General features: G+C 48.7%; 1 protein-coding gene across 2 annotated transcripts in view; it reads right to left on the reverse strand.

Moving 5' to 3' along the window:
• Window positions 1-19,832, reverse strand: part of PKP2 (plakophilin 2) — a 98,875-nt gene that overhangs the window by 69,195 nt on the left and 9,848 nt on the right. The window lies entirely within an intron of this gene.

Consider the following 19,832-nt stretch of genomic DNA (forward strand, 5'->3'; position numbering starts at 1 on the left):
GTGATGACAGTATTACCAGGTCTGATAACATCGGAACGCACAAGATGCCGTTGCGTAAACACTGGTACGCTTTGCTTTTATATCTGCAGTAATTTCCCAAATGCAATAATCTACCTCCACTATGGATGCCCATAAGTCCTGTTAATGAATTAAGCTCAGGTTATTGCAGATGGAAAATAATTAGAAAATAGATTTCATATTTTGAATCCTTTAATATTTTTCAATAAGAACCTTTTGGCCTAGGGGTGCCATGACATTTTTTTTTTTTGATACTCTAGGCACCGTGACGCAAAAGTTTGGGACTGATCTAAGATATTGCAGCTTCATATGGATGTATTTTGTGAATGGTCAGATATTAGGGAAAAGAGCATTTTTGGAATTTAACGCTTTCATTTGTGATCCCTTTATACCCCTTTCACACCAGCACCTCTGAACACGGGTTTTTGGCACATGAACACGCATAACCCGCTTCAGGTGCGGTGTGAAAGGGTGCCGGGGTTTAAATACAGTGCGGTGGGAATGCGACCCAGCTCCCGTTCACTCTCTATGTACAGGCGGCGCTTGGAGATCATGTGATCTCCCAGCACCCCCCACGCCGCGTCACCGCTGACGTCACCAACCCGGCAATATGCAGGGTTGCAGTCAGCGGTGTGCAAGGATCCCCTGAGGTGGGTCGCATCCGGGAGCTCCGATGTCAGGCTCCCGGGTGCGACCCGCCTCAGGCGGTGTGAAAATGGTGTTACAGAACCCATAGTGGTTATTCTGCATTACTTCTGCCACAAGTTACTAATTGGATAATTAGATTGCAGCACGGTACACAGTAAACAGCATGCATGACTCCCAGGCATTATGACAATTGTATCTTTTGAAAGTTCACTCGAACATGGAGACACGTCAGGAATGAGAAGCCTAGTCCGAGGAGCTTGCAATCTCAAGTGACAGAAATATGACAGAAGGTAGACTGTGCGAGTTCTTATGTGGGTCAAGCTTCTCTGAACAGATGGGTTTTTTAAGTTTGGAAACTTTGGGCCCAATTCAGACCTGATTGCCAGGCTGCGTTTACGCACAGCGGTCTGAACTGCGCATGCGTATGCACCGCAATGCACAGGCACGATGGGCCGCAGCGCCGGGGAGCGCCAGGATGGTGCGAGAAAAGCGATTGCAAGGGTGATCGCAAGGTGACTGACAGGAAGAGGCCGTTTGTGGGCGGCAACTGACCGTTTTTAAGGAGTGTCCGGAGAAACGCAGGAGAGAACCAGGCGTTTGGAGAGAGGGTTTCTGACGTCAGCTCCGGCCCCGATCGTCGCACTGGAAGAGCAAGTCCTGGGCTGTGCAGAGACTGCACATGCGATCGCACACCTGCACAGTGAATTCCCCCTCCCCCTGTAGGCGGCGACTACCTGATCGCAGGGATGCAAAAAACGCACCCTAGCGATCAGGTCTGAGTGACCCCCTTTGGCTCTTGTGAGGAGTTGGGCGTTTGTCTGTTTGTATGGCATAAAAAAGAGGAATTGGTTGAAGGTTGCACTTGGGCCTCCATATAACTTGGAAGGTGTGCTGGGAGGAAGGAAGGGGTGAATGCATTCCCAATACAGGAAGGGCTTATTCACATCATTGTGACTGCTTCAGATCCGCGCAGAGATGCATGTACGCCAGTCAGTAGCTCTATCACTTGTTGGCGTCTGACCTGTTGCAAATACTAATTGATAATAATGACGTTGGTCAACGCCAGCTAGCTGCTTCTGATTGGATATTCGTAGATGCGCCTTTGTAGTTGATTGTTGCTTTTTTTGTTGTCCGCACCCATATCATAGGATTGTGTGGGTGTAATTTATAATACGGGTTTTGCTGCTTTCATTTGCACCCAGAAGATTACGCCTGTTGTATTATGTTTTTAAGTTTATATCAAATCTAATAGCAACACGTATTTTAGATATCAAAATAAAATGTTCTTGTACTGGGTGTCAGTGTCTCTGATGTATGCCTGCACCGGGGACATGCGCTATTTGTACACAGCTGCACGCATCTTGTGCCCAACTTTATTGTAACTATGGGAGTAAATGCGTTATTGCTATGTGCAGCGTTATATGCATCCAACTCGGCATGAGCTCCGCCGTGGGGATCTGGTGGTGTGAGGAAGAGAGTTCCAAAGAAAGGATGCAGCACGAGAGAAATCCTGGAAGAGCGAGTAAGCAGAGGTGACCAAAGAGTGTAGGTCATTTGCAGAGCTGAGGGTCTTGGAGAGGACCTGGGGATGAGGGAAGGGATGAAAAGGAGGGAGTCTCGCTACTGAGGGATTTGCGCATTTTTGCATGCATCTGAGTTCTCAGGCTGCCGGGAAGGGTGTAGCCTATAGGTAGTGCTATATTTCCATATTGTAAGTGGCCACACAGTACTACACTGTGGTTGCAAGTCCATACTGACTGTCACAGGGTCCAAATGGAGGAGCAGGGGAGGGGGGGGGGTCATTTGTGTGTAACAAGGGAGGAGGAAGTACAGTATACAATTACTGTTGGTCAACAGTTTCACGGAAGATCAAATACAGAATGTTGTTTGCATAACCTGGCAGCACAATAGCTACATGTGTTCGAGTCCTTATCCATTGCTTTTGTCTGTTTTTCCAGTGCAGAACATTTTGCATACTTCAGATTACATTGCAGTGCCCAGAGCTTGGCCAGGCGGGTGTCACATCATTCTGCAGTTCTATGATCAGGAAACTGAATGGGGAACAGTGTCCAGATTCCGTTGTCGAAGCGGGGTGTGGTATACAAGATCTACATTGTCCAGACAGACCGTTATTACGTCGATCCCCTATGGTTGACCTGCATTGGGTCAACAGGGTCAAAAGGTTAACAGGTGAAAGGCAGACAGCGGGTAAGGTCGACAGGTACAAGAGGTCGACCGTGTCGAAAGGTCGACATGACAATGGTCAAAACGGAAACATTTTTTTTGTGTTATTTTGTATGTTTAACCATATCTAAGCACAATCAGTGGAAATGTGTACCCTCGCGGGCATGCTCCGCTCGCCGTGCTCCGGGTTACTATTCCCAATCGTTGTCCACATGTATAGTAAATCAAACAAAAGTTGGAAAAACATGAAAAAAAACCTTGTGTCGACTATTTGTGTGTTGACCATTGTCATGTCGACCTTAAGCACCGCTTGCCTTTAGCTTTGACCCTGTCGACTAACGCATGTCAACCATACGGGGGTTGACATATTGACTATCGGCCTAGACACTGTCAACTTATACATTGGAACCGCAAGCGCAACATGGGGTAACTGGTGGCAGAATTACTATGGCCTGAAATAACCAAAAATGAAGGTGTTAGCAAAACAAAAAAGTTAGCAGTTGGGCAAAACCGTGTGCACTGCAGGTGGGGCAGATGTAACATGTGCAGAGAGAGTTAGATTTGGGTGTGTTATAGTCATACTTACCTACTTTGCTGCCCCCTCCTCCAGGAGGCGCGGCATCTGGATCGCGTGGCATCAGGATCGTGGGGGCGTGGTATCAGGATCGCATCATGGTGGCTCCGCCCCCGCTATGCAGTGCCGAGAAAATAGGCGCTGTATAGCGGGGGGCAGAGCTACTATGACGCGATTCAGCGCGACTCGCGTCATCGGACCCCCTCGGACCACCCACTTGTTCTCTGCTGCGGGCGGCCGAGGAGGGTCGTGGAGGGGCAGCACAGAAAGCGGGAGGCTTGCCCACCTTTCCGGGGGGCCGGGAAGGCCACCCGATTTTCCGGAGCCTCCCGGCCATTCCGGGAGGGTAGGCAAGTATGGTTATAGTGTTTCTGTGCAGGGTAAACACTGGCTGCTTTATGTTTATACTGCAATTAAGATTTCAGTTTGAACACACCCCACCCAAATCTAACTCTCTGTGCACATGTTACATCTGCCCCACATGCACTGCACATGGTTTTGCCCAATTGCTAACTTTTTTTGTTTGCTAACAAACCTGAATGAAGCCCTTAGTCCATAAACTCCCGTGGGCCAGGGATTGGTGAGATTGATTAAGCATTCACTGTAAAGGGTTTAGTTACATGCTGGGGCTACATAAAAAATGGTTCTAAGTCATACGAGGGTCAGGAAAGTCAGGGTGGAGATACCATGAGAGAACATTTCAGAAACTGTGCGTCTCATGCACGCCTCAGTGGCAGCTCCCACCTTGTGCGCACGCTTTCTGGACGCATGCAAATTGCCGTTGCAGCAGGGGGAAAAAAACAACCCACTGCATCCGACATCGGCAGTGCGTGCGACCCAGGCCCTAAATGTGGTGATCCAGGAGAAGGCAAAGCAAACCCGCAGTGTTACAATAATATATTCAACTTCGCAAAGCAGGATCATTCCTGACCTCAGAAATTAGGAAATTGTCTAAATCAATCACCTCTATAATAACCTCTACTAATTACTGTATAACTTCAGAGCGACTAAGGGCTCTATTTACTAAGCCTTGGGTGGAGATAAAGTCGCTGTAGATAAAGTACCAGCCAATCGGCTCCTAACTGCCGTGTCACAGGCTGTGTTTGAAAAATGACAGTTAGGAGCTGATTGGCTGGTACTTTATCTCCCGCGACTTTATCTCCCTCCATGGCTTAGTAAATAGACCCCTTAGAATCTAACATTAAGCTCTCTTAGTGGCCGTGCCATAACCTCCTCCTATAGTAGGAACTCCCCAGCGTAGACACTTATATCCTGGGATATAAGTAACGCCAGACAACGAGTTGGGCACGAGTCAGTATGGGGCCAGAGCCGGATTAAGGGGGGGGTCCCGGGGATACGTACCCCGGGCCCCCCTTTCTAAAAGGGGCCTCCAACACTGACTCATTTACATGCCGCCTCCAGCGCTGTGCCACCCACCACCAGTACCCCACACTTGGTAATGCTGCGCTGCTATCCATGACATGTCAGCAGCGCAGCGCAGCAGTACGGCCCCGCTGGAGGGGAGGAGGAGACGCTCTCCCTTCTCTTAGCTCCTCCCCTTTCCTGCATTTCCCCGGTCCCAGCTTCCTCTCTGTTTCTGGGTCCGGCGGGAGAGGGGTAGAGAAGGAAGGAGGAGGAGGAGGGGTGATGCTATTATGCTGTGCCCGCGCTGGCCCTTCTCGTCTGTTCCTGACACCGCGGCCACCGGTTAAAGCTGCAGCCTGCGGCTCAGTCATTGGCTGGGCGCGCAGGCTGCAGGCAGGAGGAAGGAAGACGGATCCCTGGCAGCATGTGGAGCCAGCAGAGGCTGCCTGGAGCAAGTAAGGCTGGCTATAGTGCATTATATATATATATATATATATATATATATATATATATTTATTTCATCTACCTCTTTAGCAAGGGCCCCACAGTCTGAAGTGCCCCGGGCCCCCCATAGCCTTAATCCGGCTCTGTATGGGGCATGGAGTGACATGCAATAGTATAATAGCATATAGAGGCTGACATCGCACAGGCGGGGCCGCGGTATGAGTACTCAGTCTGTGTATTACCTGAGTCACTCTTACCGCCAGCAAAGTACAGGTGCACCGTCTGCACTATACATACCCTGCATTCACCATTTCTCACACTCTGCCTGCCAGACTAGAATAATCCTGACATAATATTTACTCAGCCTGTTCCTATCTGCAGAGAGCGTTACCTTTGTCCTCTCCCCTACCGTAACGCACACCACTGTCAGGAGGGATTACAACTCATGTCAATATAAACCATCTGCATAAACAGCAGCTAAACCCAAAAGTCACATCTTCATATATGAAGCACGAAAGGGATACGGTCATTAGGTCCACCACTATTGGTCGACATGCGGTTTTCAAATTTTTCCCCCATTTTTTGAACTTTTTCATACTTTACGATCCACGTGGACTACGATTGGGAATAGTCAACTGGCCCGAAACATGGCGAGCGAAGCGAGGGGACATGGGTGGTCATTCCGAGTTGATCGCTAGCTGCATTGAGGCAAAAAAACGGCACTTCTGTGCATGCGGCACAATGCGCACGCGCGACGTACTATTACAACGAACAATGTAGTTTCACACAAGGTCTAGCGAAGCTTTTCAGTCGCACAGGCTGCCGCAGAGTGATTGACATGAAGTGGGAGTTTCTGGGTGTCAACTGACCGTTTTCAGGGAGTGTTCGGAAAAACGCAGGCGTGCCAGGAAAAACGCGGGTGTGGCTGGGTGAACGCAGGGCGTGTTCGTGACGTCAAAACAGGAACTGAACAGTCTGAAGTGATCGCAAGCGCTGAGTAGGTCTGAAGCTACTCTAAAACTGCACAAAAAAACTTTGCCGCCGCTCTGCGATCCTTTCGTTTGCACTTCTGCTAAGCTAAAATACACTCCCAGTGGGCGGCGGAATAGCGTTTGCACGGCTGCTAAAAACAGCTAGCGAGCGAACAACTTGGAATGACCCTCATTGTCCTTTTCATTAGAAAATGAAGACACAACTGGTAACCACTTAACTGCCTAATATGTTTCCCCCCCCAAAAAAAAAACATTTAAAAATTGTTAATATTTTTTAGGATTGAATTGGGTCAAGAACATCTATTTAAACTTATCCAACAAGATTTAATAAAAATAAATGTATGTATTTTAAAAACAAACAAATATGATATACCATTAAAATAGAAATTTGTTATGGTATACTGTAGTGATATCCATTCACGACTTTACCATTGATGGCCGATGGTTTTAATTTAAACCATCCTCAGAAAACTATCAATGGTTTGGCCATTGGTGGTTATGTTCAACACAAATACTTCCTCTCCTTACAGTGGGGGAGGGGGGAATAAAGAAATAGTAAAAATAATAGCTGTTCGCCAAGTACAATAGGAAGGTGGTTAAAGAAACATTCTGCACAGAACTTTCAAAACACAAAGATAGTAAGCATAATACGTAAGACATAATAGGCAGGCAGGGTATATAACAAACCGTAGCGTAGAACACAACATGCAATATGCATAATGCAAGGACGTACAAGTGAATTAGGCACATGCCTATACTGTCAGAGGTTCTAGGTCAACATTCACTAACGCCCTCCCTGTGATGCAGGTGTGTACTACATGCATCTATTGGAGATTGCACATTGGCAGCTCTCCTCTCTGGCGTTCATTGGAGATTGCACATTGGCAGCTCTCCTCTCTGGTATCCATTGGGGATTGCACATTGGCAGCTCTCCTCTCTGGTATCCATTGGGGATTGCACATTGGCAGCTCTAATCTCTGGTATACATTGGGAATTGCAAATTGGCAGCTCTCCTCTCTGGTCTACATTGGGGACTGCACATTAGCAGCTCTCCTCTCTGGTATACATTGGGGATTGCACATTGGCAGCTCTCCTCTCTGGTATACTTGGGGATTGCACATTGGCAGCTCTCCTCTCTGGTATACTTGGGGATTGCACATTGGCAGCTCTCCTCTCTGGTATCCATTGGGAATTGCACATTGGCAGCTCTCCTCTCTGGTATACATTGGAAATTACACATTGGCAGCTCTCCTCTCTGGCATCCATTGGGAATTGCACATTGGCAGCTCTCCTCTCTGGTATACATTGGGGACTGCACGTTGGCAGCTCTCCTCTCTAGTATACATTGGGGATTGCACATTGGCAGCTCTCCTCTCTGGTATACATTGGGGATTGCACATTGGCAGCTCTCCTCTCTGGCATACATTGGGGATTGCACATTGGCAGCTCTCCTCTCTGGTATACATTGGGAATTGCACATTGGCAGCGCTCCTCTCTAGCATACATTGGGAATTGCACATTGGCAGCTCTCCTCTCTGGTATCCATTGGGGACTGCACGTTGGCAGCTCTCCTCTCTGGTATACATTGGGGATTGCACATTGGCAGCTCTCCTCTCTGGCATCCATTGGGAATTGTACATTGGCAGCTCTCCTCTCTGGCATACATTGGGAATTGCACATTGGCAGCTCTCCTTTCTGGCATCCATTGGGAATTGCACATTGGCAGCTCTCCTCTCTGGTATACATTGGGAATTGCACATTGGCAGCTGTCCTCTCTGGTATACATTGGGGATTGCACATTGGCAGCTCTCCTCTCTGGTATCCATTGGGAATTGCACATTGGCAGCTCTCCTCTCTGGTATCCATTGGGAATTGCACATTGGCAGCTCTCCTCTCTGGTATACATTGGGAATTGCACATTGGCAGCTTTCCTCTCTGGCATACATTGGGAATTGCACATTGGCAGCTCTCCTCTCTGGCATACATTGGGAAATGCACATTGGCAGCTCTCCTCTCTGGCATCCATTGGGAATTGCACATTGGCAGCTCTCCTCTCTGGTATACATTGGGAATTGCACATTGGCAGCTCTCCTCTCTGGTATCCATTGGGAATTGCACATTGGCAGCTCTCCTCTCTGGTCTACATTGGGAATTGCACATTGGCAGCTCTCCTCTCTGGTATCCATTGGGAATTGCACATTGGCAGCCCTCCTCTCTGGTATCCATTGGGAATTGCACATTGGCAGCTCTCCTCTCTGGTCTACATTGGGAATTGCACATTGGCAGCTCTCCTCTCTGGTCTACATTGGGGATTGCACATTGGCAGCTCTCCTCTCTGGTCTACATTGGGGATTGCACATTGGCAGCTCTCCTCTCTGGTATACATTGGGGATTGCACATTGGCAGCTCTCCTCTCTGGTATACATTGGGGATTGCACATTGGCAGCTCTCCTCTCTGGTATACATTGGGAATTGCAAATTGGCAGCTCTCCTCTCTGGTATACTTGGGGATTGCACATTGGCAGCTCTCCTCTCTGGTATACATTGGGAATTGCAAACTGGCAGCTCTCCTCTCTGGTCTACATTGGGGATTGCACATTGGCAGCTCTCCTCTCTGGCATCCATTGGGAATTGCACATTGGCAGCTCTCCTCTCTGGTATACATTGGAAATTGCACATTGGCAGCTTTCCTCTCTGGCATCCATTGGGAATTGCACATTGGCAGCTCTCCTCTCTGGTATCCATTGGGGACTGCACGTTGGCAGCTCTCCTCTCTGGTATACATTGGGGATTGCACATTGGCAGCTCTCCTCTCTGGTATACATTGGGGATTGCACATTGGCAGCTCTCCTCTCTGGCATCCATTGGGGATTGCACATTGGCAGCTCTCCTCTCTGGCATCCATTGGGGATTGCACATTGGCAGCTCTCCTCTCTGGTATCCATTGGGGACTGCACGTTGGCAGCTCTCCTCTCTTGTATACATTGGGGATTGCACATTGGCAGCTCTCCTCTCTGGCATACATTGGGGATTGCACATTGGCAGCTCTCCTCTCTGGTATACATTGGGAATTGCACATTGGCAGCTCTCCTCTCTGGCATACATTGGGAATTGCACATTGGCAGCTCTCCTTTCTGGCATCCATTGGGAATTGCACATTGGCAGCTCTCCTCTCTGGTATACATTGGGAATTGCACATTGGCAGCTCTCCTCTCTGGTCTACATTGGGGATTGCACATTGGCAGCTCTCCTCTCTGGTATACATTGGAAATTGCACATTGGCAGCTCTCCTCTCTGGCATCCATTGGGAATTGCACATTGGCAGCTCTCCTCTCTGGTATCCATTGGGGACTGCACGTTGGCAGCTCTCCTCTCTGGTAAACATTGGGGATTGCACATTGGCGGCTCTCCTCTCTGGTATACATTGGGGATTGCACATTGGCAGCTCTCCTCTCTGGCATACATTGGGAATTGCACATTGGCAGCTCTCCTCTCTGGCATACATTGGGAATTGCACATTGGCAGCTCTCCTTTCTGGCATCCATTGGGAATTGCACATTGGCAGCTCTCCTCTCTGGTATACATTGGGAATTGCACATTGGCAGCTCTCCTCTCTGGCATCCATTGGGGATTGCACATTGGCAGCTCTCCTCTCTGGTATCCATTGGGGACTGCACGTTGGCAGCTCTCCTCTCTTGTATACATTGGGGATTGCACATTGGCAGCTCTCCTCTCTGGCATACATTGGGGATTGCACATTGGCAGCTCTCCTCTCTGGTATACATTGGGAATTGCACATTGGCAGCTCTCCTCTCTGGCATACATTGGGAATTGCACATTGGCAGCTCTCCTTTCTGGCATCCATTGGGAATTGCACATTGGCAGCTCTCCTCTCTGGTATACATTGGGAATTGCACATTGGCAGCTCTCCTCTCTGGTCTACATTGGGGATTGCACATTGGCAGCTCTCCTCTCTGGTATACATTGGAAATTGCACATTGGCAGCTCTCCTCTCTGGCATCCATTGGGAATTGCACATTGGCAGCTCTCCTCTCTGGTATCCATTGGGGACTGCACGTTGGCAGCTCTCCTCTCTGGTAAACATTGGGGATTGCACATTGGCGGCTCTCCTCTCTGGTATACATTGGGGATTGCACATTGGCAGCTCTCCTCTCTGGCATACATTGGGAATTGCACATTGGCAGCTCTCCTCTCTGGCATACATTGGGAATTGCACATTGGCAGCTCTCCTTTCTGGCATCCATTGGGAATTGCACATTGGCAGCTCTCCTCTCTGGTATACATTGGGAATTGCACATTGGCAGCTCTCCTCTCTGGTATACATTGGGGATTGCACATTGGCAGCTCTCCTCTCTGGTATCCATTGGGAATTGCACATTGGCAGCTCTCCTCTCTGGTATCCATTGGGAATTGCACATTGGCAGCTCTCCTCTCTGGTATACATTGGGAATTGCACATTGGCAGCTCTCCTCTCTGGTATACATTGGGAATTGCACATTGGCAGCTCTCCTCTCTGGCATTCATTGGGGATTGCACATTGGCAGCTCTCCTCTCTGGTATACATTGAGCATTACACATTGGCAGCTCTCCTCTCTGGCATACATTGGGAATTGCACATTGGCAGCTCTCCTCTCTGGCATACATTGGGAAATGCACATTGGCAGCTCTCCTCTCTGGCATCCATTGGGAATTGCACATTGGCAGCTCTCCTCTCTGGTATACATTGGGAATTGCACATTGGCAGCTCTCCTCTCTGGTATCCATTGGGAATTGCACATTGGCAGCTCTCCTCTCTGGTCTACATTGGGAATTGCACATTGGCAGCTCTCCTCTCTGGTATCCATTGGGAATTGCACATTGGCAGCCCTCCTCTCTGGTATCCATTGGGAATTGCACATTGGCAGCTCTCCTCTCTGGTCTACATTGGGAATTGCACATTGGCAGCTCTCCTCTCTGGTATCCATTGGTAATTGCACATTGGCAGCTCTCCTCTCTGGTATCCATTGGGAATTGCACATTGGCAGCTCTCCTCTCTGGTATACATTGGGGATTGCACATTGGCAGCTCTCCTCTCTGGTCTACATTGGGGATTGCACATTGGCAGCTCTCCTCTCTGGTATACATTGGGGATTGCATATTGGCAGCTCTCCTCTCTGGTATACATTGGGAATTGCAAATTGGCAGCTCTCCTCTCTGGTATACTTGGGGATTGCACATTGGCAGCTCTCCTCTCTGGTATACATTGGGAATTGCAAACTGACAGCTCTCCTCTCTGGTCTACATTGGGGATTGCACATTGGCAGCTCTCCTCTCTGGCATCCATTGGGAATTGCACATTGGCAGCTCTCCTCTCTGGTATCCATTGGGAATTGCACATTGGCAGCTCTTCTCTCTGGTATCCATTGGGAATTGCACATTGGCAGCTCTCCTCTCTGGTCTACATTGGGAATTGCACATTGGCAGCTCTCCTCTCTGGTATCCATTGGAAATTGCACACTGGCAGCTCTCCTCTCTGGTCTACATTGGGGATTGCACATTGACAGCTCTCCTCTCTGGTCTACATTGGGGATTGCACATTGGCAGCTCTCCTCTCTGGTATACATTGGGAATTGCATATTGGCAGCTCTCCTCTCTGGTCTACATTGGGGGTTGCACATTGGCAGCTCTCCTCTCTGGCATACATTGGGAATTGCACATTGGCAGCTCTCCTCTCTGGTATACATTGGGGATCACACATTGGCAGCTCTCCTCTCTGGTATCCATTGGGAATTGCACATTGGCAGCTCTCCTCTCTGGTCTACATTGGGAATTGCACATTGGCAGCTCTCCTCTCTGGTATCCATTGGGAATTGCACATTGGTAGCTCTCCTCTCTGGTATACATTGGGAATTGCACATTGGCAGCTCTCCTCTCTGGCATCCATTGGGAATTGCACATTGGCAGCTCTCCTCTCTGGTCTACATTCAGGATTGCACATTGGCAGCTCTCCTCTCTGGCATCCATTGGGGATTGCACATTGGCAGCTCTCCTCTCTGTGTCTACATCTTCTTTTATGTTTGTTTAGTTCAGTCTTACATGAAGGGCTCTGCTGATGTCACTATCTATGTTGAGTTGCTCGCTGTTCCACTCCATTGACTGTATCTTGGCAACTAACATGGCAACTGCAAGTCAAAGGCCACAGACAGGACACACACACACACACACACATACACACACAAGTTCCTCTGAAACCAGCACTTCCACTAGCGGCTGGAGCTGTCAGTATGCTCTGTTTAAACAACAGCTATTTGCAAACTGTCAACAATCCCTTGTACATAGAACATAGAAAATGTGAGATTTGCAGGAAGGCCATGAGATGTACGTTTGTCATCACCGTTCAGGTGTTTTTTTTCTAAACTGTCTCAGACTTTCAACTCTGTAGGCAAATAATGTAATAATTTATCACCTGCGGTAAATGCAGTGAATGGGGCAGGAAGTGGGTGCACTATAAAGTATTCCTACATTACATAAGGACATGTTTACTCTGCAGACTGTAACTATAAAATTGGCATGTTGTGAATGATAAAACCGGGGACGGAGGTGTTTGCTGTTTCAAAGGAAATCTTGGTAGAAGGGAGGGCCTGGTGCCCAGTTTACCCCCTACGGCTGCCCCGTGACACACCCAGGTGTGAACTATCAATACTGAGAATACTTTAATAAATGTTACTGGCCAGGTGCAGCTCCAGTAATGATCGAGCAACTGCCACTGTTTGTCTGCTTGTGTGCGCGAGGCATTGAATGGGAGCAGTATTTGGAAGGCATGCTGTTCCTTGTAGTGCTAAAGGGAGATCCTGGGGGTGGCTCCCGGGTAAGTTAGCTCTCTGTCTGGATGTGTTTTAGTAATAGCCTTTATCATGAGGCCCTACTGTAGACAAATTACATGGCCCTATGGGGGCACTGCTATTATGTAGTGTTAGGACTGCTGAGAAGCCGTGAAGTGGCTCGGCAGCTAAACATGCCTTTGCAAACATGTGTGACCAATTCTCTGGATTTCTACTACCAGATAGGTTAAGATATGGTTACAGGTAATTTTTAGTGTGCTGGGGGGATACCAGGGGGGGAAACAGCACCCCCTCCCCCCTTCTCTGTCTGCTGATTGTCTGTGACCCCTCCCCTTTTCTAGCACCTGATATATAATTATATCCAGTAATGATCAAGCAACTGCCACTGTTTGTCTGCAGGTGCAGATAGCATCATTGTGCCTTGTGCCTCAGTGTGCCTCTATGTCTATACCACTGCTCTGGATAGGCTGTGAGTAAACTTGGCTTGCTATGGGAAACATCTTCCCCTCCAGTCTCAGCAATTGTGCTCAGAAAATATTACAGGCATCTTCAGGGCTTAACTGTGTGACGGGGAAGAGCGCCCAATGTGTCAGCAAATAATCTCACTGTTAGACAGAGCTGATCAGACCCGATAGTGATTCATTTAATCACTGTCTTGAGCCCGACAGGTCTTGTGCTGCCGCTAGGTGACCTAGGGCAGCATCTGAGGGTAGGGGTAGGGCCTGGGGCACTGCTGGCATGTCATATGACCCAGGATAGCACAGTGATTCAAGGGTCTATTTATTAAAGCCTTGGATGGAGATTAAGTGGACGGAAATAAAGTACCAGCCAATCAGCTTCTAACTGTCATTTTTCAAACACAGCCTGTAACATGGAAGTTAGGAGCTGATTGGCTGATACTTTATCTCCATCCAAGGCTTAGTAAATAGACTCTTCATGTGTGTCTGGCTTTACCACCATCAGTGCGAGACAAGGTAAAGGGATAAGATGGAGGTAGAAGGGTTTTCAGATCTATAATACACAACACGACAAAAAAACAACCAAACTTTTTGCAGCCGTGACCTATATATTGGCAACGATCAAATAGCTTTGTTGGCAGCGACACAGTCATTTTATCTGTCGGTACTTTTATTCCAAAGTTCAATGGTTTTATAGAGGCTAGATCCGTTTCCCAAAAACAACACGTGTTTTTATAATATCCAAGACTCCTGTTCATGATGTCTTGTTAGAACTTCTTATATTGCAGGATAATCTCTTCCAAAACAAATGCACACTGAATATTGGATGATATTCCCCTCTGTAAATTAGCAGTTACGCTGCTGTTTGCCGACACCAGGGCTCATGTAGAATTGCACTTTTACTCCACTAAAAGCTGCAATTTGTTTGCTTTAAATGTGCAAATAAATTTGATGCTGTGACAAATGGAATATATTTTGTGCTTATGACGCCTTGCGATCAGAGAGGCAGAATTTGTGCAATCTGGCCGGACCGTTATGCAATAGACAACACCTATCTTATGTATCAATGCCTATTTTCTTATAGAGTGTAAGCGTGCGAGCAGGGCCCTCCTACCTCTATGTCTGTCTGTTATTACCCAGTTTTGTTCTGTAACTGTTGTTACAATTGTAAAGCAGAACGGAGTATGCTGCGCTATATAGGAAACGGTTACTAAATATAATAATAATAATAATAATAATAAACTGGGGTAGGAGGGGGAGTATAAGCGGGGGGAAAGAAAAGTAAGGGCTTGATTAGACAAAATGCATCCCACGTAGCCCACAACAAAGTCGCATATGCGGCCGCAGGGAGGCGGGCTACATGCGGGTGCTCGCCCTCTGGTGCGCAGTGAGAACGGATGAGGATTCTGGTGGGCTGAATGCGTCTCTACCTCCCACTTAGGCTGTTACTATAGCAGTGTGACAGCTCCGATCTGACCGCATTGATATTTGCAATCGGTCCGAAGCAAGAAAGCAGATTCACATATAAATATTTAAAGCATAAGGGTGATAGATTCCCATAATGATCTCCAAGCTGTTTCCGGGCGTGGGAGAATCCAAGTATACACAAGACAGATAGATATAAATTATAAAAATGAAAACAACAAAGAAATACAGAAAAGAAGAAAAAGAGAACACACAGCAAAAATGAGATCAGACAGATCCGACCGACCGCTCTGTGCTTTCCCGCTGTCATACTCTACCAATCTATGTTTATGTTTAACCAGACTGACTGCAGTTCTAACAAAGATGATTACATAACATTCTACAGAAGAAGAGAAAGTTCTTGTTATGCAGCAGCAGCAGGCGAGACACCCTGCTGGGGTATTCAAGGGCACAAAGCAGGACACCACTTCACGGTTACTTACACATGAACTCGACAGTTTGAGACATTATGATGCCTTTGTGTTGTACAAAACATCGGCGGTGACGGATAATTTCTAACCACTTATTAACAACAGACAAGTGTTCTGTTTCACATGCAACCACCGGAACACAGGCTCTTCACCGCTTTGTGTAATGTTACTAAGGGTTAACAACGCCACAAAAAGCCAAAGAGAGTGAGCGCAAGTGGAATGAATAACTAAAAGGTTAATTCGCTAAAAACACCAATAAATAAAAGGAGTGTACATAAAACGGACATAAGCGCATGTGTTCACTAAACCCACAAATAACTCAGACAGGATAAAAAGCAGGCGTGTAAATCGCACAGTCCATGGATAGAAACAATTGTAGCTTTCTGACATTATGGTTGTGAAACAATGGGCCTTATTCAGCAGCAGCAGCCGTTGTAACTGTTGCGATTTCGCGAATGGACGAACATCGGCCGTCTGCACATGCGCCGTGGACGCATTGCACAGGTGTTTACAATGCGATCGCAGGCGTGTCCGGACTGTTATAGGGGTGGTCGCGTGACATCACACGCAGTCACTGCAGGGGAAAACATTGCGCCGGTGCGCCTGCATATGCAGGGGGCTACCGGTAATGCCGCTGACTGCGTTGCGATCACATTTTTAAATGCGATCACAGTAGCGGACGGCGCTTCTCATGCTGGGCCCTGTGCTGAGCCACCCCCAGTATGAGATTTTTTTGCAGCAGTTTTTGCGATTTAGCAAACACTGGTACTGATGCTGAATGAGGACCTATGTCAATAAAATCTCCACATGAATTACAGTGTATCAGACACGTCTCACCAAAGTTATATCCGTACAGTGGAGCTCAGATTGTATTAGCTACTGTGAGTGTTCACAATTTCAGAGTTGTTCCTAAGTATAAACTCTCTGCCCCGGCTACTGCAGCACCTCTCTCTGCCCCGGTTGCTACAGCACCTCTCTCTGCCCCGGTTGCTATAGCACCTCTTTCTGCCCCGGTTGCTACAGCACCTCTTTCTGCCCCGGTTGCTACAGCACCTCTCTCTGCCCCGGTTACTACAGCACCTCTCTCTACATTGATGCTGCAGCACCTCTCTCTGCCCCGGTTACTACAGCACCTCTCTCTGCCCCGGTTACTACAGCACCTCTCTCTACATTGATGCTGCAGCACCTCTCTCTGCCCCGGTTACTACAGCACCTCTCTCTACATTGATGCTGCAGCACCTCTCTCTGCCCCGGTTAATACAGCACCTCTCTCTACATTGATGCTGCAGCACCTCTCTCTGCCCCGGTTGCTACAGCACCTCTCTCTACATTGATGCTGCAGCACCTCTCTCTGCCCCGGTTACTACAGCACCTCTCTCTACATTGATGCTGCAGCACCTCTCTCTGCCCCGGTTGCTACAGCACCTCTCTCTACATTGATGCTGCAGCACCTCTCTCTGCCATGGTTGCTACAGCACCTCTCTCTACATTGATGCTGCAGCACCTCTCTCTGCCCCGGTTACTACAGCACCTCTCTCTACATTGATGCTGCAGCACCTCTCTCTGCCCCGGTTGCTACAGCACCTCTCTCTACATTGATGCTGCAGCACCTCTCTCTGCCCCGGTTGCTACAGCACCTCTCTCTACATTGATGCTGCAGCACCTCTCTCTGCCCCGGTTACTACAGCACCTCTCTCTACATTGATGCTGCAGCACCTCTCTCTGCCCCGGTTGCTACACCACCTCTCTCTACATTGATGCTGCAGCACCTCTCTCTGCCATGGTTGCTACAGCACCTCTCTCTACATTGATGCTGCAGCACCTCTCTCTGCCCCGGTTACTACAGCACCTCTCTCTACATTGATGCTGCAGCACCTCTCTCTGCCCCGGTTGCTACAGCACCTCTCTCTACATTGATGCTGCAGCACCTCTCTCTGCCCCGGTTGCTACAGCACCTCTCTCTACATTGATGCTGCAGCACCTCTCTCTGCCATGGTTGCTACAGCACCTCTCTCTACATTGATGCTGCAGCACCTCTCTCCAGTGACGTGCGGTGAGGTCAATGACTGGGGAGGAACTGGCTTATAACAGAACTGGACTTACACCAGCATACAGTGTATGAACCTAGCGGTTCTGTGGGCATTATAAAAAAGGTGCAATAGTATCTATTGTATCCCAAAGTTGTGCCAGTCTCACTTTAAAGATGTTATGCAAGCAGTAAAGTATTAAGATACATGCAGGGCTGGCCCGAAGCATATTTTTTGGCAAGCGATTATATACTTTGGCGCTCATGGGAAAAGAGCAGTTGTAGTGGCCCTTACACATTATGCTCATTACGGCCGGGATTGTATAAAATGACAACTTTGTTCTAGGAGAGTAAATAGTTACTTTCTCCACTCTTGGGTATCACTGTGCACAGGAGTTGGAATGGGGACAAGTGCTTACTGTGTTGTCACACAACATACATGATCTATATACAGTGTACAGCAATATGGGTAAGTGATGTAATGTAGCTCGCCACAACGCAGGTGTACGCTGCAGTGTACAGGGTAAGGCAGCGGGCGATAGGATCATACCTTGTAGTGGAACACAGCTTTGTGAACTTCAGTGCATCCAGCTTCAGTGCAGTGGCGTCCATGTCCGCAGCCGCTGGGGGTTAACTCACAGCACGGACACTGATGCAGCCAGCCCGGGGCAGATCTATACTGTGTATGATGTGCTGGGTGCTATGAGGTGCGCGACCAGGCAGCAGCAGCTGAACCGACGTGTCCTCCTGGGGGCTCCAGTGCTCCCTCCCGCCTCCCTGTCCCTGCAGCAGCAGCTTGATCATCTATATACAGAGTATATATACCTACCTTACCCCGACACCCTAACCCTCCCTCCCTGGAGCCTAAGCCTAACCCTCCAGGGGTAGTGCCTAACCCTAACCGCCTCCCCGCAGCCTAAACCTATCCCCCCAGGGACACATCCCAAACCTAACCCTCCCCCAGCAGCCTTAACCTAACTTCCCCCCTCCCTGCATCGTCCCGCTGGCTTGTCGTTTGGCATCCTGGCTGATGGGATTCCGACGCTGAGATGGTGAACCTAATCGGGATGCTGGTGTCGGCATTCCTAATAGTGGAGGTTATTCATCACGGATTGCAGATTTTGCTAAAAAAAAACCCAGAATCTGCAATCTCTTCTGTGGCACGCTGGGAGCCGCCCATCACAGGGCAAGGCCGCCCAGCATGCTAATTGGCGGGCCCAGCAATGCGATCGTAAAACAATTGCAATTGAATCACTCACGCAGAAAATAGGGATGCGTATATAGGAGGGCCGTCGACATTTTTTACATCGGAGTGGCTGAGTGTGATGTCATGCAGCCACCTTGAAAACGCAGCTGACCTGCCTCTGTTTAACCCACACTGCCCCCACAATGGTCCATCGCCACCCCGCGCATGCCCTGCGACCGCCTATGCCTGTCAATCAGGCAGAGGCGTTCGCACCCATTGCAAACCGATCACATTTGGTGGGTGCGCATGCGCAGGACGGAACCTGCCCGTGCGCATTGGCACCATAGAGGGTGAATTACGGTCCCATCGCAGCAGCGATGCACCCTGAATTAACCCGAGTCGGGTTTCCGGTGTCAATATTCTGACAGCTGGTATCCCGATAGACGGGATCCTAACCGGATCCCTCCTGTGGGATCTGTGTGAGTTTATCACTGAGGAAGGATGCCAGCATTCTTTAGGCGTCTGCTCACATACAGTATATTTTGGGAGATTACTGAGGGCAATACCATGTTGGATATCCTCCTCTGCCATCAGAAACCTGGCATGATGTGACAGCCCAGAGAGCGAGCCTGAGCCTGACCTCAGTGTCATCACACAGCATTCCTGGCACTACACAACAACCAGACCCTCTAACAAAGTGATGCAAAGTTAGTGAAGAGCCCCAGCCTCCATCTTCCTCCCACTCCCTGCCAGGGCTGTGCTGCTGCAGCTTATGGGGGTGATTCCGAGTTGTTCGCTCGCTAGCTGCTTTTAGCAGCATTGCACACGCTAAGCCGCCGCCTACTGGGAGTGTATCTTAGCATAGCAGAATTGCGAACGAAAGATTCGCTAATTTTCTCGTAACGATTACCCCGCAGTTTCTGAGTAGCTCCAGACTTACTCTGCCATTGCGACCAGCTCAGTCCTTTTCGTTCCTGGTTCGACATCACAAACACGCCCAGCGTTCGCCCAGCCACTGCCCGGTTTCTCCAGACACTCCCGCGTTTTTCTCTGGCGCGCCTGCGTATTTCCGCAAACGCCGTGAAAACGCTGAGTATCCGCCCAGAAACACCCACTTCCTGTCGATCACACTCCGATCACTTCAACGATGAAAATTCTTAGTTCTGCCGTGAGTAAATCTACTAAGTTTTGAGCTGAAAT

The sequence above is a fragment of the Pseudophryne corroboree genome, chromosome 6 (assembly GCF_028390025.1).
Source record: "Pseudophryne corroboree isolate aPseCor3 chromosome 6, aPseCor3.hap2, whole genome shotgun sequence".
Taxonomy (NCBI): domain Eukaryota; kingdom Metazoa; phylum Chordata; class Amphibia; order Anura; family Myobatrachidae; genus Pseudophryne; species Pseudophryne corroboree.